At 38.3% G+C, this 27,737-nt stretch overlaps 1 long non-coding RNA gene across 1 annotated transcript in view; it reads left to right on the top strand.

Annotated features, from left to right (window-relative positions):
* The window catches only part of LOC145508942 (uncharacterized), a 145,424-nt gene that overhangs the window by 9,458 nt on the left and 108,229 nt on the right, over positions 1-27,737 (top strand). Inside the window, exon 4 of the long non-coding RNA XR_014055703.1 lies at positions 11,837-11,899. This is a non-coding gene — a long non-coding RNA (uncharacterized LOC145508942). The remainder of the gene's footprint in view (positions 1-11,836; positions 11,900-27,737) is intronic.

The following is a 27,737-nucleotide window of genomic DNA, read 5'->3' as shown; positions in this document are numbered from 1 at the left end:
TGTTAGGCTCAAGTCATAAGATGGATTACAGAAAACAGGTTTTACTTTGAAACTTTGAGTTGATGAATTCTTTCTTTGTCATAATCTGCTGTGCCTGTATTCTTTAAAAAATGTAACTCTGGTACGTTCTGTGCCTGATACAGAAGTGTTCTGGCTAATCAACCCTTATCAATAAAGAGTCACAAGATGTTAGCAGGCCTCCAGGCCAGAAGATGATGTAAACAAAATGAAACTTTGTTAGGATATACAAACAGTATCCTGGTTTCGATAAGGGTCAAAAATTGCTGACCCATTGAGCTGATTTGGCATGACTCTACATGTTACATTTGTCTCTATGTACAACTAAAGATATAAAAGCTGCCTTGGAAACAATAAAGCTAGGAGACACTAGGAGACACTCGCTGTGTCTTCTCATCCTTTCGCCGACGCCATCCATCCTGAGGGAACCCCTGGACCAGCTGGAGCAGGACTCTGGCAAGTTCTTCTGTGTATTCTTGCCACCTCTTCTTAATATCTTCTGCTTCTTTAGGTCCCTACCATTTCTGTCCTTTATTGAGCCCATCTTTGCATGAAATGTTCCCTTGATATCTCTGATTTTCTTGAAGAGATCTCTAGTCTTTCCCATTCTATTGTTTTCCTCTATTTCTTTTCATTGATTGCTGAGGAAAGCTTTCTTAGCTCTCCTTGCTATTCTTTGGAAGTCTGCATTCAAATGGGTATATCTTTCCTTTTCCCTTTTGCTTTTCACTTCTCTTCTTTTCACAGCTATTTGTAAGGCCTCCTCAGACAGCCATTTTGCTTTTTTGTATTTCTTTCTCATGGGGATGGTCTTGATCCCTGTCTCCTGTACAATGTCACGAACTTCCATCCATAGTTCATCAGGCACTCTGTCTATCAGATCTAGTCCCTTAAATCTATTTCTCATTCCCACTGTATATTCATAAAGGATTTGATTTAGGTCATACCTGAATTGCCTAGTGGTTTTCCCCACTTTCTTCAATTTAAGTTTGAATTTGGCCATAAGGGGTTCATGATCTGAGCCACAGTCAGCTCCCAGTCTTGTTTTTGCTGACTGTATAGAGCTTCTCCATCTTTGGCTGCAAAGAATATAATCAATCTGATTTCGGTGTTGGCCATCTGGTGATGTCCATGTGTAGAGTCTTCTTGTGTTGTTCTGATTATGGTCAAAATAATTTTACTGGTCTAAGACAAGCAATCAAAAAGTATTGAGCAATTTGTACTAAGTAGAGTTTTCTTCCATTTTCAGAATGGGAACATTCTGAGTTCTAAAATATAAGGACCTGACCTTGAGTCTCCCTGTCAAGGTGCAGATATAAGACCCCGCTGAGAGAGGCTGATGATACTTTTCTGTCTCTTTACCATCTGTTTCTTAACTATAAATTATGAGTATGAAAGTCTAAGTACTTTAAACACATTTTCAACAAATTTATTTCTATAGTTCAAATATTATGGTGGTTTTTCATGCAATAATAGCCCCAAACTGTACTGATTGAACATTTACTGCAAAGAAAGCCAATTCCTATAACAGAAGCTAATGAAAGGATATTGAAATAATAGAGCCACAGTAAGGTAACAGATTTTTAATTTAACATATTAAAATTGAGACAAGCCCCGTCATACACTCTTAGTTTTTGATGAATATGTTTAATCAACTGTTATATAGATTGCATTGTTATACTACACTTTGCTCTTGACCAGTAAATTGTCAATAAATCTCAGGATATCAGTGATTCCTTCTAACTTTGAACCTATTTAACCTAAGCATTAATAGAACATAACTTGATATTAACTTAGCAAGAATATTTTATTTAAAGCAAATTTTATTTTACCTTAGACCCATGATCATTATGCAAATGAAACACTATGCTAATAAGCTTCCCAAGTAAGAAGGTTTATGAGAAATGTGCTTATACCTAGAAAACAATATCCAATCCTAACACAGAAGTTATGTTCATCAACCTCTCTCCTAGTTAAACCATGAGAGAAAAGAAAACTACATTCCCATCTTTATTATTTATTGGATGATTCACTTTTTTAATCAAGTTCCAGACATCTGGACACTTTATTTCTAACCACAGATGGGCAGCAGTCAAATCTTTTTAAACTATAAAAACAGTGGTAGAATTGGATGAAAAAAGTTAATGAGCTAGAAGCCAGAAGTAAGGCCCTTCTAACAATACCCAAAGTCAAAGGAAATCTGATTTAGACCAGCAGAAACTGGGGATCAGGAGTCAAGACAAGTTCACAAATGCAAGTTGGGGCTAAGTCTGGTCTACAGAGCAAGGAGAGGGAGGGCTCAGTGGAAGAAACCATGTCTACAGTGTGCCATGAAGGGTCCCAAAGACAGCTGTCTGTAATCAAGTTATTAAGTTTTTTCTTAATCTAAGTTTCTTTATGTGTTAAATGAAAAAGTTCAAGTGATAGCTACCTCATAAAGAGAAAATTCTGCAAAAAATAATTTGAATAATAAAACATTTAGTTGCGTCTAGTACACAAACTAGCTGGTAAATGAAAGTTGTTAATAAAAAGATCACCTGTTTTAACTAAAGCCTACAAGAAGATGTAATATATAAGTTATTTCAGTTAACATCTATGAAGGGATCAATTGACTTTCAGTTATGAATCAGTAAAACCTTCAGAAACAGCAGGTATGGGAAACTAAAGAGTTTGAAAATCAGCATCATATGGTCTTGGACAGGAACCAAAAACAAATTGGAGGCACTGTCTAGAACAGGCCCTTGCTGATGCTGAATATAGTGTTAGTTAATAATTCTGCAGAGCTAGAACACACAAGCTTGATTCCACTACTTTTCTATAATGTCGACATCTACAAATAGCAGGAACATTAAAGCTTGCACCTGGCCTTCCGTGTCGCTGCAGAAATGCACTGGGAAAAATACTTAAGATGATTTAATGATAACTTTCTAAGGCTTTTCAGTTTAATTTCCTAAACTCTACTGCTATATTTATTCTTGGGAGATACATTTATTTGCTATTCTAATAGACCATTAAAGAAATTATAATTCAGTTAAGCATATGTACATGAAGTATGGGCTTCCCAAGTGGCACTACTGGTAAAGAACCTGCCTGCCAGTGTAGGAGATGCAGGAGACATGTTCAATCCCTTGGTCAGGAAGATCCCCTGGAGGAAGACATGGCAACCCACTCCAGTATTCTTGTCTGGAGAATTCCGTGGACAGAGGAGCCTCTTGGGCTACAGTCCATGTGGTCTCAAAGAGTTGGGCACTACTGAAGCATCTTACTACACACACACATGAAATATAAAAGAATGTTACAGAATTTCTGATGGAATTCTGAGGTCTATAGAAAGGCTGTTGTCTCATTTACGTCATTACAGATTTTTCTGAAGATTGATGCTGAGATTCAATATATGAAAAAGTCCAGTTAGAGTGTTCAAGTATTATTATATAAATATAAACATGAAATCCATTCATTTTCAGTTTATTCAGTATCTGCTACATGTAACATTACTGGGACCTATGGAGAATTATCAGGTAGATGTAGTGTTTCTAGAGACACAAAACATTTTTCTTATTTATGCAGCCCCTTAATTATATCTACAAGCCACAACCAAGCTGTTGGCCTTATGCTTGCTTTATTCATCATTCACTGATTTACTTAGTGTAGGTGATGGCAAACATAAAAAATATCCAATTATATACAACATAAAACTAAGAAAATGTCCTTTAAATATGGTGCTACAAGAACAAAAGAATAGTGGTAGTTTGTCACATTTGGATCACAGAAGGCTTTCAGTGAAGTAGATAAAGACCTAAGAGTATGATTCTATTCTTGCTGCTGTTCAGTAGCTAAGTCATCTTCTGACTCTTTGCAACCCCATGGACTATAGCAGGCCGGGCTCCTCTGTTCTCCACTATATGATGGTGTTTGCTCAAATTCATGTCCACTGAGTCAGTGATACTATCTAACCATCTCATTTTCCCCTGCCCCTTTCTCTTTTTGCCTTCAGTCTTCCCCAGCATCAGGACTTTTTCTAATGAGCCAGCTCTTCACATGAGGTGCCCAAAGTATTGGAGCTTCAGCTTCAGTACCAGTCCTTCCAATGAATATTCAGGTCGATTTCCTTTAGGATTGGCTGGTTTGATCTCCCTGCAGTCCAAGGGACTCTCAAGAGTCTTCTCCAGCACCACAATTTGAAAGCATCAACTCTTTGAGGCTCAGCCTTATTTATGGTCCACCTGACCATACATGACTAATGGAAAAACCATAGCTTTCACTATACAAACCTTTGTCAGCGAAGCTATGTTCTACTTTTTAATAAGCTATCTAGTTTGTCATAGGTTTCCTTCCAAGGAGTAAGTGTCTTTTAATTTCATGGCTACAGTCACTGTCCACAGTGAATTGAGAGCCCAAGAAAATAAAATCTATCAGGGCTTCCACTTTTTCCATTTCTGTTTGTCATGAAGTGATGGGACTGGATGCCATGATCTTACTGTTTTTTATGTTCAGTTTCAAGCCAGCTTTTCCACTCTCCTCTTTCACCCTCATCAAGAGGCTCTTTTTCTGCCATTAGAGTGGTATCATTTGCATATCTGATTCAAACTTGCGACTTATCGAGCCCGATCTTTCACATGATATACTCTGCATGTAAGTTAAATAAGCAGGGTGACAATATAAAGCCTTGACATACTCATTTCCCAATTTGGAACCAGTGCATCATTCCACCTCCCATTCTAAGTGTTGCTTCTTGACATGGATACAGGTTTCTCAGGAGATAGGTACAGTGGTCTGGTCCTCCCATCCCTATAAAAATTTTCCACAGTTTTTTTGAGATCCACACAGTCAAAGGCTTTAGCATAGTCCATGAAGCAGAAGTAGATGTCTCTCTAGAATTCCCTTGCTTTCTCTATGATTCAATGAATGTTAGCAATTTGATCTCTGGTTCCTCTGCCTCTTTGAAACCCAGCTTATGCATCTGAAAATTCTTGGTTCATGTACTGCTGAAGCCTAACTTGAAGGATTTGGAACATAACCTTGCTAGCATATGAAATGAGTACAATTGTATGGCAGTCTGAACATTCTCTAGCATAGCACTTCTTTGAGATTAGAATGAAAGCTGAAATTTTCCAGGCCTGTGGCCACTGCTGAGTTTTCCAAATATGCTGACATATTAAGTGCAGCACTTTAACAGCATCATCTTTTAAATAGTTCAGCTGGAATTCAATCACCTCCATTGACTTTGTTCATAGTAATGCTTCCTATGGCCCACTTGACTTCATGCTCCAGGATGTCTGGCTCTAGGTGAGTGACCACACCATCATGGTTATCTGGGTCATTAGACCTTTCTCATATAGGTCTTCTGTGTATTCTTGTCATCGCTTTTTAATCTCTTCTTCTTCTGTGAGGTCCTTACCCTTTCTGTCCATTATCTTGCCCATCCTTGCATGAACTATTCCCTTGAGATCTCCTCCAATTTTCTTGAAGAGATCTCTAGTCTTCTCCATTCTATTGTTTGCCTCTATTCTTTGCATTGTTCATTGAAGAAGGCCTTCTTATCTCTCCTTGCTATTCTCTGGAACTCTGCATTCAGTTGAATATATCTTTCCCTTTCTCCCTTGCCTTTTGCTTCCCTTCTTTCCTCAGCTATTTTTAAAGCCTCCTGAGACAGCACCTTCTATTACAATAAACTAAAATATAGCTCTTTATACAGTAAACTCCCATACCTCACTACTTATATCTGTTACTGAAGCCTATAGTTAATCTTTGACATGAAGCATGGAGAAAATCTTAGATTATAACCTTGTTTTATGCATATTCATAGCACTAGTCATGAATATAGGTATTGCCAAATCAATTTAACTTACAGTCATATAAATTAACATTGATTAATTTCTCAGTATTTGATAATCTATAGCTATTCTTGAGTTTCCAATCCATGTAAACATTTACAAAGCTTTTAACTTCGTGTCTGTGATAATTTATTCCAACTACTAGGATATGGCATCACCGACTCAATGGACATGAGTTTGAGCAGACTTCGGGAGATAGTGAAGGAGGCCTGGCATGCTGCAGTTCATGGGGTCACAAAGAGTCAGGCACAACTTGGCAACTGAAAAACAACCACCAGGATATTTTAAAGGAATTATTAAATAGTTGCATTAGCTATATTTCTGTAGAATCTGCAAATAAATTTTACACATTAAAAGAATATATTTTAGGGAACATTTTACTTCCTCATAGATTGATGTATTCCTAGCTTTGAATTTGTTTCTCTCCATTTCCGTTTTTATTTTTAATGAACTCAAAGTGAAAAAAAAAAATCACGTGATCAAAGTCTATTTCTCAGTCACCTGAAGGCCCACCTTATAATGCTACTGATTTCTAGTGTCATCAAATTTCCATAAGTACCATTTTGACAACCCTAAATACTGTGTGCTTGGGGGCAAACACTTTCACATTCAGGTTGTTAGAATAATGGCTTATTGTCTTTTTCAGGAAGAAAATAGCAGTGTTGTTCTCCAAAGGTAGTAATGTATGGGACACAGCAGATTGCCTAGAGGGTAGCCAGGGATTATATCCAATTAGAAAGTGTATAGGAATTGTAGCATATTTTTCAATATTTCCAGTGCCTTTTGGAAACCATGCTTATCAAGTAGGTTATGAATAAAGCAAATGAGACCAACCTTATGGGCTGAAACTGCTCAGGCCTGTAGTACTATGCCATTCCAGAGGTGTAGAGCAGTTGAAAGGTTTTCTATATTAAAAGTGCCCACATGTGTAGGAGATGTTTCTGGAGAGTGGGTAAAGAAAAAAGCAAAGGGAGAGGTTTAAATCAGAGGACAATCTATCAGTCATAAGTTTTTCTTGATTTCATGTTTTATTCTAATGAAAAAAATTGATTTTTGTGCTTCCTAAGAACAGTGGACTACTATTACATTTCATATTCCCCCAACTAGAATGCAGACTGCATAAGGGCAAGTATTCTGTACCAGTCCAATATGCTTTCAAATCCACTTGTTTACAACTTCCGTGAAGTTTCTTGATCCACTTCTTTACGGCAAAGAACAAAAAAAAAGCTGTTAAGCTTATTTTGATACAAGAATGAAGGATACTGTATCAGGACATCATCATCTCATCTGTTGTGGTTGATAAGCACTCAGAGCTCAGCTGCTGAGGGGCCTGACTAGGGACTTACAAGCAAGATTGGATGGAGAAGCAACTAAGGCAAGGTGAGGTTTAGACCATGAATACCAAGAGTTTGCGTGGAATATCCAAGAGTTTCAGGTTCCCTCTGGACAAAGCTACCTTTTGTTGATCTCTGTCTCCAAAGACCTTGGGACATTAGCCCCTGCCATGATAAATATGGAGTTTCCTGGTGGCTCAGATGTTAAAGAATGTGCCTGCAATGCAGGAGACCCAGGTTCAATCCCTGGGTTGGGAAGACCTGCTGGAGAAGGGAATGGTTACTCACTCCAGTATTCTTGCCTGGAGAATCCCATGGACAGAAGAGTCTGGTGGGCTACAGTCCTTGGGGTCACAAAGAGTCAGACACGACTGACTTGACTTTCACTCACTATGATAAAGGTGACTTCTTTATTGGCAGTAAGGAAACCAGGCGGTGGAGTCCTTTCCTCCCAAGGAGATCAGCCTGCCAGTGAACACAGGCACCTTCACTCCCTTCCCTGGCAACATGCTCCAGCAACAAGGCACTTTTATTTTTGCACCAGTAGCTGGACATCAACTCTCCACTGACAAAGTTGACTCTCCTGAGAAACCAAAATTTGTAGTAAAGACACATCTCAACTAAATTTGGACTTTATTCCTTTCATGTCTCCTAGCATGGAACAATAATATAATTCATTTATCATTTGTTTGGAGTATGTTATTTCTTTTATTTTTTAATAAATATATTTATTTTAGTTGGGGGCTATATTTCTTTATTGGCTTATTAAGAGACATTACCCTGAAATGCTACTGATTGTGAAATTCCTGAAGAACCTAGGTTAAGTAAACTACTGATAAAGACAATCTCAGTTTCTGAGCATAATTTGTCACCCTGCTCCCCCAAACACTATAGCTGAGGATTTTGACTGTTTGATATTTGCATTTAGTGGCAATTCTAAGGGGAGTGCCTGGGACAAAGATGTTAAATAAATATTTGCTAAATGAACAATTAAATTTTCCATCATATTTTCCATAGTTGAAAATTTCCCTTCTGGCATAACAGTAGGTATAAGAAAGGTGTATCATAATATGGGTGGAATACTGTGATATGATCATGTACATAAGCATAGTCTCTGACTCAGTTCAGCTAGGCTTAAAAAAACAAAAAACATACAAATTTAGTCACAAAGAGATTCAGTTACAAACATGATTTAACACAATTACATCATCACCCTAAAAGATTTTTAACCAACAATAGGGCAATAGAGGCACTGCAGTTTTAATTGTATGTAACTAGAAAGTTTTCCTCTATTTCTTTGCATTGATCACTGAGGAAGGCTTTCTTATCTCTCTTTGCTATTCTTTGGAAGTCTGCATTCAAATGGGTATATCTTTCCTTTTCTCCTTTGCTTTTTGCTTCCCGTCTTTTCACAGCTATTTGTAAGGCCTCCTCAGACAGCCATTTTGCTTTTTTGCATTTCTTTTTCTTGGGGAGGATCTTGATTCCTGTCTCCTGTACAATGTCACAACCTCCATCCATAGTTCATCAGGCATTCTGTCTATCATATCTAGTCCTTTAAATCTATCTCTCACTTCTACTGTATAGTCATAAGGGATTTGATTTAGGTCATACCTGAATGGTCTAGTGGTTTTCCCCACTTTCTTCAATTTCAGTCTGAATTTGGCAATAAGGAGTTCGTGATCTGAGCCACAGTCTGCTCCTGGTCTTGTTTTTGCTGACTGCATAGAGCTTCTCCATCTTTGACTGCAAAGAATATAATCAATCTGATTTCGGTGTTGACCATCTGGTGATGTCCATGTGTAGAGTCTTTTGTGTTGTTGGAATAGGGTGTTTGCTATGACCAGTGCCTTCTCTTGGCAGAACTCTATTATCCTTTGCCCTGCTTCATTCTGTACTCCAATGCCAAATTTGCCTGTTACTCCAGGTGTTTCTTGACTTCCTACATTTGCATTTCAGTCTCCTATAATGAAAAGGACATCTTTTTTGGGTGTTAGTTCTAAAAGGTCTTGTAGGTCTTCATAGAACTGTTCAACTTCAGCTTCTTCTGCGTTACTGGTCGGGGCATAGACTTGGATTACCATGATATTGAATGGTTTGCCTTGGAAACTAACGGAGATCATTCTATCATTTTTGAGATTGCATCAAAGTACTGCATTTTGGACTCTTTTGTTGACTATGATGGCTACTCCATTTCTTCTAAGGGATTCCTGCCCACAGTAGTAGATATAATGGTCATCTGAGTTAAATTCACCCATTCCAATCCATCTTAGTTCACTGATTCCTAGAATGTCGACGTTCACTCTTGTCATCTCCTGTTTGACCACTTTCAATTTGCCCTGATTCATGGACCTAACATTCCAAGTTCCTATGCAGTATTGCTCTTTACAGCATCAAATCTTGCTTCTATCACCAGTCACATCGACAACTGGGTATTGTTTTTGCTTTGGCGCCATCCCTTCATTCTTTCTGTAGTTATTTCTCCACTGATCTCCATTAGCATACTGGGCACCTACCAACCTGGGGAGTTCGTCTTTCAGTGTCCTATCTTTTTGCCTTTTCATACTGTTCATGGGGTTCTCAAGGCAAGAATACTGAAGTGGTTTGCCATTCCCTTCTCCAGTGGACCACATTCTGTCAGACCTCTCTATCACGACCTGTCTGTCTTGGGTGGCCCCACATGGCATGGCTTAGTTTCATTGAGTTAGACAAGGCTGTGGTCCATGTGATCAGATTGGCTAGTTGTCCCTGACTGTAGTTTCAGCCTGTCTGCCCCCTGATCCCCTCTCTCAGTGCCTACCATCTTGTCTGGGTTTCTCTTACCTTGGATGGGGGGTCTCTTTTCATGGCTGCTCCAACAAAGCGCAGCCACCGCCCCTTACCTCGGATGAGCAGTAGCTCCTCTAGGCTGCATCCAGTGCGCCGTTGAAAATTGAGGGCAGGAGGAGAAGGGGACAACAGAGGATGAGATGGCTGGATGGCATCACAGACTCGATGGATATGGGTTTGGGTGGACTCAGGGAGTTGGTGATGCATAGGGAGGCCTGGCGTGCTGTGGTTCATGGGATCACAAAGAGTCAGACACGAGTAAGCAACTGAACTGAACTGAACTAGAAAGTTATGACATTTCCTCCTCAAAACTTGAGATACAATGAATATATTCATGAATCTTCACAAATATTTATTTTCCTTATTTTCAATATTATTAACTATGTCTCCCTGTGGCATCTGTGATAAGCTAAAATAATGACCCCAAGGAGATAATCAGAACCAAATCGCTGGAACCTTTGAGTGTTACCTTAAAAAGACACTTTGCAGATGTGACTAAATTAAGGCACTTGAGATGCAGAGATTATCCTGGGTTATCCAGGTGAGTTTGAATGTAATCAAGTGTCCTTATAAAAGGAAAACAAAGGGAGATATTCCTTAGAAGAGGAAAACAGAGAGAGAAGAGAAAAGATAATAAGATGACCTCAATAGAGAGAGGGTGGTATAGGATGACATGGTTAGATAGCATCACTGACTCAATGGACATGAATTTGAGCAAACTCCAGGAAATAGTGAAGGACAGGGCAGCCTGGCATGCTCAGTCCATAGGATGGCAAAGAGTTGGACACAACTTAATGAATGAACAACAACAACTGCAGAGCCAGAGAGATTTGAAGGCAACACGTTGCTGGCTTTGAAGATGGAGGAAGGGGCCACAAGCCCAGGAATGCAAAGAATACAGCTGCTGAAGCTGGAAAAAGCAATGCAGAGGGTTTTCCTCTAGAGCCTCCAGAGGAATCATAGCCCTGCAGACACATTAATCTAGGCCCTTTGGAACTAATTTGGGACTTCTGCATTCTAGTACTGTAAGAAAATAGATTTGTATGTTTTAATGCTCCAAGGTTGAGGTAATTTGTTGCAGTTTGTTGTTAGTTCTAACAAACCAGTACAGGACCTGTCAAGTTAGTTCAGGCAAGTCTCATAGGGTAAATCTATGAAGACAGTTAAAAGAGCTCAAATGTTAACTGAAAAGATTGCAAGTAGTGCACCCTTGAAACTGAAAGGCAAAATAAATTTGTACTTAGTGAACTGTATTTCCTAAAGGAACACTAGTTTTGCTCCATCAATAGATTTAGCATTAAATGGATCAGAGATAAAACTCTGTAGTGAAATCAGTAAGATAATTTTAATTGTTCTATAATTAAAGTGGTGAAAAATATCCTTCAGGTCCTCAATGTTTACGTATTGAAAGACCTAATTATTCAAGAACCCTAGTATCTAATAAGTACAATATACACTCACAAATCTTAATAAATGACTATTGAATAGGCATAACATATAGTTAAAATGCATCACAAATGTAAGTCAAAGTAATATTTTTACTGCTGTGAATATTAAACTTTGAGCAGAAATATAGAATTTTAGACCCAGGAGAGACAATGGTGAATGTATTCCAAATAATTATGCAAATTTTAGCATATATGCCAACTCTGACTGACATTAAGGCTGCCAAGAGTATTGTACTAAGGAGAACTGTGTTACTTATTCTTGTTTTGGGGAGAAATAATGACATTCCATGACCAGCTATGGGCAAGATTGATGCAGTATTCTCTGTGTATGCGATGACTTAGAGCCAGTTCAATCACTTTTTTTTTCCCCCAGATGTGACTAAGACACAGGATAGGAGTTGGAGGCACTGACTAAGTCATCACGTGAATTCACAAGGTAAGCTAGCAGCAGTGATGGAATTTTAACCTTGATTTCCTAAAATAAATGTTTTCTACTGAGACTCGAAAATAACTTTAGCTGGAAAATTCAAGTCTAAATACTTTTACAATAACTGTTCCGAGATCTGAACTCATTTTCCTCTGCCCCATGATAATGTTGTCTGTATCAAGTACAGTCATTCTACTTTATTCTGTGAGTGAGAGCTCAGTCATGTCCGACTCTTTGCGACGGCCATGGACTGTGGTCTTCCAGGCTCTTCTACCCATGGGATTCTCCAGGCAAAAATACTGAAGTGGGTAGCCATTTCTTTCTGCAGAGGATTTTCCCCACCCAGGGATTGAACCCACTTTTCTTACAGCTCCTACATTGGCAGGCGGATTATTCTGAATATATTACATTGAAAACAAGCACACTGCTCCCTATGGGCCACTGAATGGCATCATTATGCTTCTGAAATTCACCAAATGAGTGGGTAACAAACAACCAAAGATGATAAATATATTTTTTCCTATTAAGGTTGCAAATGCTTTACAATAATGGGAGAAGAAAAGAAAAAATATTCATACATAAGAAGATACTAAGAAATTTTGTGTCTTGCTGTGTTTTTAAATAATCTATATGTTATTATGCTATTAAGATAGTGGTTTTAACATGCGAAAATTATGTCCACAAAAGGGCATATATATATCCCTGGTGAAACTAAACCTTGTTATCCGGTCATATTTACTGAGCCTCTTCTTGTTTATTCTAGCCAAACTAACAGCAGAAAAAGGTTTCAAAATTAAAGATTAGCTTTGTGACATAGTCACCAGCTTTTGAAATATTTGTAAATCAATGAACTTTATTAATTATTGGTGTTTTTGCTTTTCAATGAAGCAGATAATAAAAATAGGCGTGTCTATCTCACACAACATAAGATCAATAAATAACACCCAGAGCAGTTAAGTCTGCCCTCACGTGTTAATCTTGGCTATGAGAGACTTTGCACTATTGATTAAAGATATAGATGTCCTAGTTGGCCTTATGTAACACCTCATCAGTGATGAATATAAAGCTCTGATTGTCACAGAAGAGTGATTTCTGAACAACGTTTCCTATTTTCTCCTGTTCAGTTTACTCTCTCTGAAGACAGTAAAGCAAGTAAAGAGCTTAATCTGAAAAAAAAAAATGGCATAAAACAATAGGATGTAAAAACTGTGAATAGTAAAATTGATTCTACTTCTGTGCCAAAGTTAATGCATCATAGACTATCCTGGACTGACTGAAAGATTTGTAAATCAACTCACTTTATTTTAACAATTTGTGTCTCTCCTTGACAATCAGCTAATAAATGTATCACAAGAATATACAGTTGTTTTTTTTTTTTCTTCTCTAACACCTTCATAGCAATTATACACCAGGGGTCTTGAAGAGCCTCAATTGTTTATACAACCGTATCTTGCACTTCCATTTCATGAACTGACTGAATCCCAGGTTAACTTCTTAGTAACAGTAGAATTGATATAAATCTAAGCTAGAATTTTCTTGACTGTTAATTCCACATCACAGCCTCATAAAAATACTGAGCACAGTTGAGAGTGGTATGCACTTTTCTGGGAAACCTTTAATGTGGGGGACAGGAAGAGTGTTAGAATTAGTAAAACATCCATGCTGGGGACATGGGATATCAGGTTCAAAGTGAACTTATGTTAACAATGAATTTCTTATTTCTCCCATACTTGAACTGTGACCTCTCCTTCTTTTAGTGATTTCATCTATCCCAATAACTTCAACCTTCCCCCTTTACAGAGCTCCCTGAATTATTGCACTGTGCATTGCACAGAGATGACTCTGAGTCTTGGCATGTCAGTGTACTAACGTGAACCTCCTGCAAGTTAATAAAATTCTCTAATCTGTAAAATGGGAATAATATTGGCTTTACTCATTTAAGTGTATTGTGAGAATCAATAAGACAGTGAATTTAAAACGTTGAAAAAATTGATGGCCAGAGTAACTACTCAGTAAATTTGAAAATTATAATGATAATGCCTGTGCAAATTGGCTTTTATATTTCCATTTGGATCAACACATTGATTCATCCCTTCCTTACTTTAAGTCTAAATGTCTACAGTGATTTTCCTTTTTGGTAGCTTTTTTTAATATCCTTCTCTATGGTTATTATTTGAACAATGGAAAATTTTGAGAAGGAAAAGAAGAAGCATCATTAATCTCACCTATACCATTTTCTGTGAATGTTTCACATAGTTTAGTTTTTAATTTTTATAATTAAAAATTAATTATTTAATAATCTGCAGGGCTTAAATGCTAATCCACCTAAAATGCTAATTTCACTCTCCTTTGAGACTGACCTTCAAGGCTCATTCTGTATACTCTGATGAATCCCTTACTGATATGAGGAGGAGAGTGAAAAATTTGGGTTAAAGCTCAACGTTCAGAAAACTAAGATCATGGCATCTGGTCCCATCACTTCATGGGAAATAGATGGGTAAATAGTGGAAACAGTGTCAGACTTTATTTTTGGGGGCTCCAAAATCACTGCTGATGGTGATTGCAGCCATGAAATTAAAAGACACTTACTCCTTGGAAGGAAGGTTATGGCCAACCTAGATAGAATATTGAAAAGCAGAGACATTACTTTGCCAGCAAAACTCCGTCTAGTCAAGGCTATGGTTTTCCCAGTGGTCATGTATGCATGTGAGAGTCGGACGGTGAAGAAAGCTGAGCGCAGCAGAATTGATGCTTTTGAACTGTGGTGTTGGAGAAGACTCTTGAGAGTCCCTTGGACTGCAAGGAGATCCAATCAATCCATCCTGAAAGAGATCAATCCTGGGTGTTCATTGGAAGGTCTGATGTTGAAGCTGAAACTCCAATACTTTGGCCACCTCATGCGAAGAGTTGACTCATTGGAAAAGACCCTAATGCTGGGTAGGATTGGGGGCAGGAGGAGAAGGGGATGACAGAGGATGAGATGGTTGGATGGCATCACCAACTCGATGGACATGGGTTTGGGTAGACTCCGGGAGTTGGTGATGGACAGAGAGGCCTGGCGTGCTGCAATTCATGGGGTCGCAAAGAGTCGGACACGACTGAGTGACTGAACTGAACAGAACTGAACTGAGAACTCCAGTTCTTATATTTGGCTGACTTCTTAACATCATTACTTGAATGTTTCAAAGGCACCATAACCCTAATACATTCAAAACTAACTAAAATATGTGGTTCCCACATTTTTTTTTTTCATTTCTTAACGTGGTAACACCACCCACACAGTTGCTCAGGTCAGAAAACTTCGTCATCAAATCCACCATCTAAACGACCAGCAAGCCTGTTGTCTCTGCACAATGTATCTCAAGTCTTGGTTTGTGTCTCCATCCCCAAGCTACCTGAACCCCTCTCTGGATAATGCTGCATCCTGTTACTACACCATCCTAATTCCATGCTTGACCTTTTTCCTGTTATTCTCTGCATATCAGCCAGACTAATAGGAAACTTTAAAGAAAAGACAAGTTCTTGTGTTTTACTTTTAACCAACTCATCTTTCTATGCATGGTTTTTCTTGGTTCAGTTTGTGTTGTAAATAAAAATTGTATTTGGCCTCTTTTAAATTCATTATTAAAAGATTATTATAATATCATTAAACATATTATAACATCATTATGTCATTCCCGCAATTAAAATCTTCAAGGCTTCCTATTGTACATGTAATAAAAATGTGACTTCTTTATGGTGACTTAGTTGGCTAAAGTCGGGCCCCACCAGTCGCTCCAGCTTCACTTTGTGCTACTTGCTACCTCATACACTGTGCTCCAGATGCGATTGCCACCTCTCAGCCCTTCGAACGTGTCAAGTTCATTCTTGGGGCAAGACTTTTGCTCATGCTGTTTCTCCATACAAAACCCAAGTCCGCCTCTCTTTTGGTTTTAAATTGTATGTTTGTTTTTACAATGAAAATGTGGCTGTATGCCACCGCTATGTAATGTGTGCATGTACTCTGTCGTGTCTGACTCTTTGCAACCCCACAAACTATAGCCCACCAAGCTCCTTTGTCCTTGGGATTTTTCAGGCAAGAATACCCCATCTAATAGGAGGTATTGTAAGGGTTTCACAGGATTTGGGCTCATCAAGGAAAAGATATAACCACGCAGAAGAAGTAACACACACAATTTATCTAAGTGACCCTCTAACAGGTTTATCTGCAGGTTGAGGTCTCTCATAGAAAGAGACTGTTTAGAGCTTATAGTGTTGAGAAGAGGGATCCCATCCAGAAGAGGAAACCAAGGAAACTCTGAGGAGAGAGAGGGACCAAATACCTACTTTAATGTGTCTAGATGGATGTTGCTCAGCAACATGGTGTGGAGTGTCTGAGTTAGAGAGCTCAGGCAGCAGTGGTTTAGGTCTTTATAGCCCAATGCTTAAGTAACTATGTAATAGAGACTAGGCTTACTTTCTCCAAGGATGCAAATCAGGCAGACCATAAGGCTAAATGTCTGAGCTCATCCTGCTGTGAAAGAGTAACAACTTAATGACCAATATACAGAGACCATTTTTGGTTCATTTATATGGCAGGTTGTTGTTGTTCAGTCGCCCAATCGTGTCTGACTCGTCACAACTCCACGAACTGCAGCACGCCAGGCCTCCCTATCCCTCACTATCTCCCCGAGTTTGCCCAAGTTCATGTCCATTGCATTGGTGGTGCCATCCTCTGAAGGAGAAGAGAGCATCAGAGAATGAGATGGCTAAATGGCATCATATAGAAGGTACTTCTTTGATAAAGCTTGTTAGAATAGGGAATTAGCATGAAATCTGCCATTGATATACTCCTGCTTTTATGGTCCAAATCAACAAAGTCTATATTTTTTTCTAAATATCTCCTAAGAAATATTATTTGGAGCCATGCCATATTAAACTTCTCAGTTCTTCCTGAGTCATTTTTTTTTTCCTTTACAACTAGTCATCAGAGTGAGAGAGTGTGAAAATTATGGTTATTAATCATCTGTTCGATATTAATGATTCTTTCAAAATTACTCTCCCTAAATCTTTACTTGGTAAAATATTTTTTATCTAACCTGATCCCAGGTTACTAAATATCAATAACATTCCCTTATTCAGAATTTGATAGCAATCCACTAGAAAGCTCAATATATATATATATAAAATATTATATATTTTTTACAACTCTTCATTTCTGACAAAACTTTAGATTGACATATAAAAGAGAGAAGACATGAATAACTAAAATCAGAAATAATAACGGGGATATACTGCTGACCTTACAGAAATAAAGAGGAATATGAGGGAATACTATGAACAGTTGCATGCCAAAAAACAAGTGCATAACCTAAATGAAATGGAAAAACTCCTGGAAACACACAAATTACCTTAAGCTGATTCACGAAGAAATAGAAAATGCCAATAGATATATAACAAGTAAAGAGATTGAATCAGCAATCAAAAACCTCCTAGCAAAGAAAAACCCATGGTCAGGGTAAGTCCAGGACCAGATGGCTTCACTGGTAAATTCTACCAAACATTTAATAACTAACATCCATCCTTCTCAAACTCTGTCTAAAAATTTAAAAAAAAAAAAAGAAGGAACACTTTCTAACTCATTCTATGAAGCCATCATTACCCTGATACTGATACTGAAATCAAATTAAGCATCAGAACAAAAGAAAAATACAGACCAAAATCTTTTGTGAAAACAATGTAAAAATTCTGAACAAAATGCTAACAAGCCAAATCCAACGTCATATTAAAAAGATTATACAACTTGACAAAGTGAGATTTATTCAAGGAATGTAAGGTTAGGGATGAGGGAGCATTCAGTATAAGAAAATCAATCATCACTGGAACACTACATTTATACAATGAAGGAAAACAACCATATGATCATATCAGTAGATACAGAAAAGATATTTCAATTACTCCAATGCTCTTTCATGATTAAAATCATTAAAAGAAATCTAGGAATATAAGGAAACTTCTTCAACATGATTAAAGAACATTTATTTTAAAATCTCAAACATCATCCTCAGTGGTAGAAGACTGAAATCTTTCCCCCTAAAGCCAGATTCAAAAGGGGTGGAGAAAGGGGGAGTTAATGGTTAATAGGAAGAGTTTCTGTCTGGAGAATTGATAAAGTTCTGGAAATAGTGGTGATGGTAGCACAAAATTATGGGTATAGTTAATGCCACTGAATTGTACACTTTAAACGGTTAAAATGGCATATTTTATGTTAAATATATCTTATCCCAATATTTTAAAATTCATTATTGAAAATTAATAAAACCAAATCAGTGTAAAGGAAATTTAAATAGTTAAACTTTAAAAGAATATTTAAAGTCAGCTTAAAGTATTTATCCTTCAGAAATTATTGAAGTTTAAACCACAAAGAATAGTATATATTTCACATAATACATACTAGAAAAACATAATTACTAGCTATGTAGTATAATTAAGTGACATGGTTTCTTGCTTAAATACAGTGATTTAAAATAAACTTTTAATAGCAGTAACATAGGTTGTATGGAGATATTACCAAAATATGAATGCTTTGGGGTAACATTAAGCTGTCTCATATGGAAATTGCAATAGCCATATAAGGCATGCTGCTGCTGCTGCTGCTGCTAAGTCGCTTCAGTCGTGTCTGACCCTGTGCGTACAGGAATTAAAATCTCTATTTTGCACATGAGGGGAGACAATAGGTAATTAACTGGAAACATAAATTATTGTATTCCTGGCACATAGAAGAATGCCTAGGACAGGGTATCTTTGGATCAGTAAACAATGACACAATATCAGATTATACAGGTGGCTCAGTTGGTAAAGATCCGCCTGCAATGCAGGAGACCTGGGTTCGATCCCTGGGTTGGGAAGATCCCCTGGAGGAGGGCATGGCAACCCACTCCAGTATTCTTGACTGGAGAACCCCCATGGTCACAGGAGCCTGGAGGGCTACAGTCCATGTGGTCACAAAGAGTCAGACACAACTGAGCGACTGAACACAGCGCATGTGTATTAGATATATAACTCCTATAATATATTAAGTTATAAGTCACTTTTTAAAGATGTCAGTTCTTAAGATGAAAAATAAATCACCAAGAATGACGAGACTGGACAGCTAGTTTGGGAAAGCAACTTCCCAGTTGCTCTCATGATTTATTGGCAGCAATCTATCCTCCCATGGCCATCAACTCTGCATGTGGCCGGATGCATTTTAAAGATTAAAGACACCCTGTTATGAGCCTGCCACATCTAGCCACCAGCCACTTTTGTATAATTATAAAAGGTATTTCCATCCCACTGGCTCTAAAAAGCTTCCCATAATGACCTCAATCTTCATTGACCATGTCTGTTGAATAGAATCCTATCACACTGATTTGGCTCACTTTTATCATTATTTATCTGAATTACAGGCCTAGCTAAAGCAGGAGCTGGAGTATTTTTGTTTGCTTTAATCACCAGTAACTAGAGTTTTGTCCATCAGACAGTAGCTTCAAATTGTTTGGGAAAGGATGGTTGAGATTAAAAGTAATATAATGAAGAAAAATGTGTGGGGTTTTAATTTTCTTCTTCTTGAAACAGGGAAAAATATATTCACAGGAGAAAGAAAATTAAAGTCACAGCATGCTTTTAAAAGGATGGTTTTACTGACACAAGCCTTATACAAGACACTGGAACCTTGGTAAATGATTAAACAGGACTCATCACAAAAGCAATCTTCCAGGTACAGGGATGGAAAAAAAGGTGGAAACTATGAGTTTACTGTACAAAAGAGTTATACTTAATAATAGTCAATAGATTCATGGTATGAAATTAGTCTTGTGCTGAAGATTTTGGGATTAAAAACAAAATCAAAAGAGAAAGCATTAGGGCTAAGTTCTTCTTGGCTTTTGATTCGATGTATAGCAGTATGGTCTCTTAAAGGCAAAAATAGAAATGGAATTAGCCTGTAACCATAGAAACTACATGTGGCAGTTAGGGAAAATGCACTTAAGATGTAAAAACACCAAGTGAATCTACAGTGCATAACAAAAACATCTTCGTACTTGTCAAACTGAAGTACAAGTGTGAATATTATTCACAATAGTCTTTGACAGTAATCCTAGTTCTCAAGGGAATATCTACCTGCTAAAAACATAAGTTTCAGTGGATAGCTTCAAAGATTAAAGGGGAAAATTTCTTTTTCGATAGTTGTAGTCCTTGAGTACGCTATTAAGAGATTAATGGAAAGCATATAGAATTTAATCAAGTTAAATTTCACTTAAGGATACATTACAGCCTTTAATCAAAAACAAGACTGCTTATTGATTATATAACAGCCCCAGTGAAAAACTAGTGTTGTACTTTATTTTCTAGAGGAAATGAATGAGAGTATTTATTCTTCCAGTCAAACTGAGACCTGAGCATTATGAACGTGGCTAATGATAAGAGCAGGTATTGGAAAAATCGAGAATAGAGAACTCTTCTTTAACAGGGTAAAGAATAGATCAAAATTCTGTAGAACTTACATATGAAAAGTCACTAGTATATGAATTCACTACACTTGCTGTGGAGGACTTTATTAGAATAGTATTTAAATAAAAGTAAGCATGATCTTCTGCGTACTTTCTTACTCCCAACCAGACAGTAAACTCTGCAAGAGCAGAAATCACACCTGTTTATCATTATGTCCTCAGTGCCTAGCACTGTGCCTAAAGAAGAAAAAGACTTTAGAAAACTCAAACTGAGTGGTTAAGATCAGCTAAAGAGGGGAGGGTAAACTAGGGAAAAAGCAGGTAAGAGATGAAACTTAACTAGGAAGTCGGTAGTTTCCAGTCAGGGAAGAACCACACCCACTTCTGAAGGGGGATGTCACCTTTTCTAACTCACATTGTTTCCACAAAGACCCTGGAGGGTTTTGAAGCAGCTCTTAGGAACATGCTATGGTTAAGAACACTGTCGAGTGTACGAAACTATCTGGAAACATATGTGCAGGAAGCCTTCCAATTTTTTGTGTTTGTTTTGCCGAAGGAACACAAGCCTGTGACTGCTCACAGAATAATCCCAAAACCTTGCCAACAGAAAGCAAATCAAAAGCTGCACAGCCCACAAGAAGTGAATTCTCTCCAATGGACATGTGCGTGGGAGAAGTAACAACCTCTTAGAGTAAAAAGCAAAGCCAGGAGGGATGATAGACAAGGAACCTCACCTGTACTCTGTAATACAGATTCACAGACCACCAGATCTGGCAACCAAGGCTGTTATTCCATTTCTGGAGCACACAAGGCAGATGATATTTGTAATTTCTGCTCAGTGGAACTTACTAATTACTATGGAATGGTGATTAATGTCTCTTTTCATTCTTTGGACTTCTCCATAGCAGTTTAACAGCAGCAAACCTGCCCTCAATCTGTTATTCTCTACAGATTATACAGGGTATATGCTGGTGATGGGTGGGGATAAGGTAACTTTTGTTTTGTGGTTCCAAGTTTTGTTACGTGGAGTAGGAGTGAGTGCATTCTGTGTGGGAGAAGAAGGGTATATATATATTTGATCCATTGGTAGTAATTTGTTTTGAAGAGATAGCTGTATACCCCCAGTGGCTGCTTTTCAGTTCAGTTCAGTTCAGTTCAGTCGCTCAGTTGTGTCCAACTCTTTGTGGCAGCTTGGACTGCAGGACACCAAGCCTTTCCTGTCCATCACCAGCTCCTGGAGCCTGCTCAAACTCATGTCCATCGAGTTAGTGATGCCATCCAACCATCGCATCCTCTGTCATCCCCTTCTCCTCCTGCCTTTAATTTTTCCCAGCATCAGGGTGTTTCCCAATGAGACAGTTTTTTGCATCAGGGGGCCACAGTATTGGAGTTTCAGCTTCAGCATCAGTCGTTCCAATGAATATTCAGGATTGCTTTCTGTTAGGATGACTGATTGGATCTCTTTGCAGTCCAAGGGACTCTCGAGAGTCGTCTCCAATACCACAGTTCAAAAGCATCAATTCTTCTGCGCTCAGCTTTCTTTATGGTCCAGCTCTCCCCTCCATACATGACTACTGGAAAAATCATAGCTTTGGCTAGATGGACCTTTGTTGGTAAAGTAACGTCTCTGCTTTTTAATATGCTGTCTAGGTTGGTCATAGCTTTTCTTCCAAGGAGGAAGTGTCTGCTTTATTCTTCTTCAGAAATCAGTTCAGTTCAGTTCAGTTCAGTCGCTCAGTTGTGTCCGACTCTTTGCGACCCCATGAATTGCAGCACGCCAGGCCTCCCTGTCCATCACCAACTCCCGGAGTCTACCCAAACCCATGTCCATCGAGTTGGTGATGCCATCCAACCATCTCATCTTCTGTCATCCCCTTCTCCTCCTGCCCCCAATCCTACCCAGCATTAGGGTCTTTTCCAATGAGTCAACTCTTCGCATGAGGTGGCCAAAGTATTGGAGTTTCAGCTTCAACATCAGACCTTCCAATGAACACCCAGGATTGATCTCTTTCAGGATGGATTGATTGGATCTCCTTGCAGTCCAAGGGACTCTCAAGAGTCTTCTCCAACACCACAGCTCAAAAGCATCAATTCTGCTGCACTCAGCTTTCTTCACCGTCCAACTCTCACATCCATACATGACCACTGGAAAAACTATAGCCTTGACTAGACGGACTTTTGTTGGCAAAGTAATGTCTCTGCTTTTCAATATGCTATCTAGGTTGGCCATAACCTTCCTTCCAAGGAGTAAGTGTGTTTTAATTTCATGGCTGCAATCACCATCAGCAGTGATTTTGGAGCCCCAAAAGATAAAGTCTGACACTGTTTCCACTGTTTCCCCATCTATTTCCCATGAAGTGATGGGACCAGATGCCATGATCTTAGTTTTCTGAACGTTGAGCTTTAAGCCAACTTTTTCACTCTCCTCTTTCACTTTCATCAAGAGGCTCTTTAGTTCTTCTTCACTTTCTGCCATAAGGGTGGTGTCATCTACATATCTGAGGTTATTGATATTTCTCCCAGCAATCTTGATTCCAGCTTGTGTTTCTTCCAGCCCAGCGTTTCTCATGATGTACTCTGCATATAAGTTAAATAAGCAGGGTGACAATATACAGCCTTGACATACTCCTTTTCCTACTTGGAACCAGTCTGTTGTTCCATGTCCAGTTCTAACTGTTGCTTCCTGACCTGTATACTAGTTTCTCAAGAGACAGATCAGATGGTCTGGTATTCCCATCTCTTTCAGAATTTTCCACAGTTTATTGTGATCCACACAGTCAAAGTTTTGGCTAATACATAGTCACCCAGCTGAAGACTATGTTTTTAGCCTTCCTGGCAACTAGGTATGGCCATGTTTCTATATTTTGGACAGTGAAGTGTGAGCAAATATAAGCAAATCCCTTGTCCATTTCTTAAAAGGAAAGTTTTCTGTATTGCCTTCTTCTATTTTTCTCACTGAAGGAATTCAGACCCAATGTGAATGCTAAGTGAGTGCCAAATTGCTTCAGTCATGTCTGATTCTTTGCCACCCTGTGGACCATAGCGTGCCAGGTTCCTCTGTCCATGGGATTCTCCAGGCAAGAATACTGGAGTGGGTTGCCATTTCCTTCTCCAGGGGATCTTCCTGACCCCGGGATTGAACCCATATCTCTTATGTCTCCTGCATTTGCAGGCCAGTTCTTTATCACTCATGCCACCTGGGAAGCCTCATGGCAGGTTCTAAAGCTACCATACTATACCCCTGCAGGGGTTACCATATCATCAGTCTTAAACTTCTGTTTTTCTAGCTTTTGTTACAAAACTTTAACCAGCATTTTGATTATTAAAGCAACAATGGACAATTCACATAGTGTCTATAACTTTCAGTTTCTTCTTATCTAAAAAGGAGATAATAATTGCAACTGTGTCTTAGGGTTATTGTGAGGATTAAACAACTTCAGGCCTTGAAAGCTCTTAGTTCAGTCTTTGTTACATGGTAACTGTTCAAAAAATGATAGCTATTATAACAAGCTTAGCCCTACTTTGGACTTCCCAGGTGGCACTAATGGTAAAGAATCCACCTGCCGGGGCAGGAGACATGAGATGTGAGTTCAGTACCTCAGTCTGGAAGTCCCCCTGGAGGAGGGCATGGCAATCCACTCCAATATTCTTGCCTGGAGAATCTCATGGACAGAGGAGCTTGGTGGGCTATGGCCGATAGGGTCACAGAGTCAGACACACTGAAATGACTTAGCATACATGTGTGCATAGCGCTACTTTAACTTAAATTCCTTCATATACAGAAGTGACACAGCTAACTATGACATTCTGCACTCTCCATACCTTGCCCAACTCATTCGTAAAGTTACACTTTAGTATTTTTAGAGCTGATGTATTTTTAATAAAATTAATTAAAATCTATTTTGAATCTTAATTGCTAGTTACTTTTATCACTCCATACACATCACTCCTTACTCGGTAAATTCTAGGAGGTAAATAACACTAGTGAAAATCTCATGCAACTAAGCTAGCTATTGGTCCTACATCTAGACTGTACACAAAGCAAGACAGTCTTTCCTCCTTTACAGGGTGATTTTATATCCAGAAAAATCTTTTAATCTATGTTTTAGGTAAATATTCAGGAATAATTATTTTCATATGTAAACCAATAACAATCCTCTCACTTAACATTGCCTACAAATTGTCTTTGTGTGCCTGGATTATTTCACTTAGCATAATATCCTCAAGTTTCATGTTACTGCATACTGCAGGACTTCCTTCTCTTTTAGGGCTGAATAATATTTCATGAGAAAGCATGAAAGTTCAAACTACCACACAATTGCACTCATCTCATATGCTAGCAAAGTAATGCTCAAAATTCTCCAAGCCAGGCGTCAACAGTATGTGAACTGTGAACTTCCAGATGTTCAAGCTGGTTTTAGAAAAGGCAGAGGAACCAGAGATCAAATTGCCAATATCCGCTGGATCATCGAAAAAGCAAGAGTTCCAAAAAAAATCTACTTCTGCTTTATTGACTATGCCAAAGCCTTTGACTGTGTAGATCACAATAAACTGTGGAAAATTCTGAAAGAGATGGGAATACCAGACCATCTGACCTGCCTCCTGAGAAATCTGTATGCAGAGCAAGAAGCAACAGTTAGAACTGGACATGAAACAACGACTGGTTCTAAATTGGTAAAGGAGTATGTCGAGGCTGTACATTGTCACCCTGCTTATTTAACTTATATATAGAGTATATCATGCGAAATGCTGGCCTGGAAGAAGCACAAGCTGGAATCAAGATTGCTGGGAGAAATATCAATAACCTCAGAACACAGATGACACCACCCTCATGGTAGAAAGCAAAGAAGAACTAAAGAGCCTCTTGATGAAAGTGAAAGAGGAGAGTGAAAAAGTTGGCTTAAAGCTCAACATTCAGAAAATTAAGATCATGGCATCTGGTCCCATCACTTCATGGCAAATAGATGGGGAAACAATGGAAACAGTGAGAGACTTTATATTTTTGGTCTCCAAAATCACTGCAGATGGTGACTGCAGCCATGAAATTAAAAGATGCTTGCTCCTTGGAAGAAAAGCTATGACCAACCTAGATAGCATATTAAAAAGCAGAGACATTACTTTACCAGCAAAGGTCCATCTAGTCAAAGCTATGGTTTTTCCAGTAGACTTGTATGGATGTGAGAGCTGGACTATAAAGAAAGCTGAGCACTGAAGAATTGATCCTTTTGAACTGTGGTGTTGGAGAAGACTCTTGAGAGTCCCTTGGACTGCAAGAAGATCCAACCAGTCAATCCTAAAGGGAATCAGTCCTGAGTATTCATTGGAAGGACTGATGCTGAAGCTGAAACTCCAATACTTTGGCCACCTGATGCGAAGAACTGACTCGTTGGAAAAGACCCTGATGCTGGGAAAGATTGAAAGCGGGAGGAGAAGGGGACGACAGAGGATGAAATGGTTGGATGGCATTACCAACACGATGGACATGAGTTTGAGTAAAGTCTGGGAGTTGATGACGGACAGGGAAGCCTGGCGTACTGCAGTCCACGCTATCACCACGCTCAGGCATGACTGAGCGACTGAACTGAACTGAATATTTCATTGAACATATATACCACATTATTTAATTATCTATTTAATTAATTTACCTATTAACAGACATTAAGATTGCTTCCACAACTTAGCTATTGTACATTTAAAAATCTGTTAGGAAGATAGATCATGCTAAATGTTTGTACCACAATAAAAGTTTTGAAAAGAAAAAATTATCAACTTACTGACCATGACTTTTAAAAAATAGTGTAATCTGCATTTAAGTAGCTCACTATATCTCCATACTGGGGATTATTTTACTTCCACCCACATTCAACATTTATTTTCAAAGTTGTGGATCTTCTAAGAGTCTCTTATGGCCATTATTTATTAAAACAGAATGTTTCATTAATATGTAATAAAAACAGATTAGACAAGAATTAATTTGAAAGAAAACCTCACTAATGCTTCCTGATGGTAATTATTGTTCAATGTCTTGATGGAAAAAGCTGTAACCTACTCTCCCCCTCAGCACATAAACTCTGAGGAATTAGATTCAGCAGTAAGACCAGTAAAGATTTAGCATTATATTGACCACAGCCACAGTCAGTGGTTATCAACCTGGTCATTGACAGTGCTAGCCATCCAGGTGACAGGATGTCTGATATATGAGAAGCAATGGTTTGTGTCCATTCAGAGATCCTCTATTTAGCTACCAATAATCATATCCTTAAAAATATGGGAAAAAACTAAAATGCTTATGCTGGTTCTTCTACTTGGCTACCTGCTTCTCAGTAAGTTATTTCACTGCTGAACATCTTATTTCCCTTACTTGTAAGAAGGAAATAGAACAGCCACAGTGTTTAACTCAAATTGATGTTGTAAATTTTAAAATGATAGTGCATATACATGCTCATGGCACGCTTGGAAACTCATAAGTCCCCTGAATATTCAACTTATTATCATATTTTCTAGCTTTTCATTTTAAAATAATTGTAGATCTGTGTGAAGTTGCAAAGAAATGTTCAGGTAAGCACCATGCATCCTTTACCCAGCATCTCCCTATATTTACATGTTGCATAATTATAGTACAATATTAGTGTCTATTAATTGACATTGGTATGGTCCACAGAGACTATCCACATTCTTTCACTTATAAATGTATTCATCTCTCTGAGTGTATGCATTTAGGTGTTTGTGTGTGCAGCTCTGTGCAATTTCATCAGATGTGCAGCCTCCTGTAACAGTTACCAAACTCAACATACTGAACTGTCCCATCAACACAAGTCTCCCTCACGCTACACTTTTACAGCCATACCCACCCCCTCACTCCTCCTAGCCTTAATCCCTAGCAAGGAATAATCTGTTCTCTATCTTTACATTTTTATTTCATAATTGAACGTCATGTGAATAATAGAATCAGAATTTCTACATCCCAATTATCAGTTTAAGCAACTGTTGTGTTTCTTAAAACACAATAAAAGTTCCTTGTGCAGTAATATAACTGAAATGCTTATACTTTGCTTTGCTTACTCCTTATCATTTCATGAAGAGCTGTTTTCCTTAACGACCAAAACCAAAAACATAAATGAAGAAAATGTGCATGCATTAGGGAACCACTTATCTCAAGGTTTTATTTTTAGTTTGCAGTATTTACAAGGAAGAATTTAAGCACCCAGGGTTTATAAAAGGGTTTTCTGTTAAGAGTCACAGCTAAAGGCTCTTAGTGTATATCCAAAGTTGGGGGGAAAAAAGAGACTAAAGAGTATTAATTTCCATCAAAGTACTAAGTATTGATTACTTGTTAAGGTGCCTTTTAGGCATATTTTTGGTTTGCTCTTTGTAATAAC

The sequence above is a fragment of the Giraffa tippelskirchi genome, chromosome 6, assembly GCF_054371585.1.
Source record: "Giraffa tippelskirchi isolate mGirTip1 chromosome 6, T2T-mGirTip1v1.2.pri, whole genome shotgun sequence".
In the NCBI taxonomy this organism is placed as follows: Eukaryota; Metazoa; Chordata; class Mammalia; order Artiodactyla; family Giraffidae; genus Giraffa; species Giraffa tippelskirchi.
The sequence above is the reverse complement of the archived record's forward strand: the minus strand, read 5'-3'. Positions and strand labels throughout refer to the sequence as shown.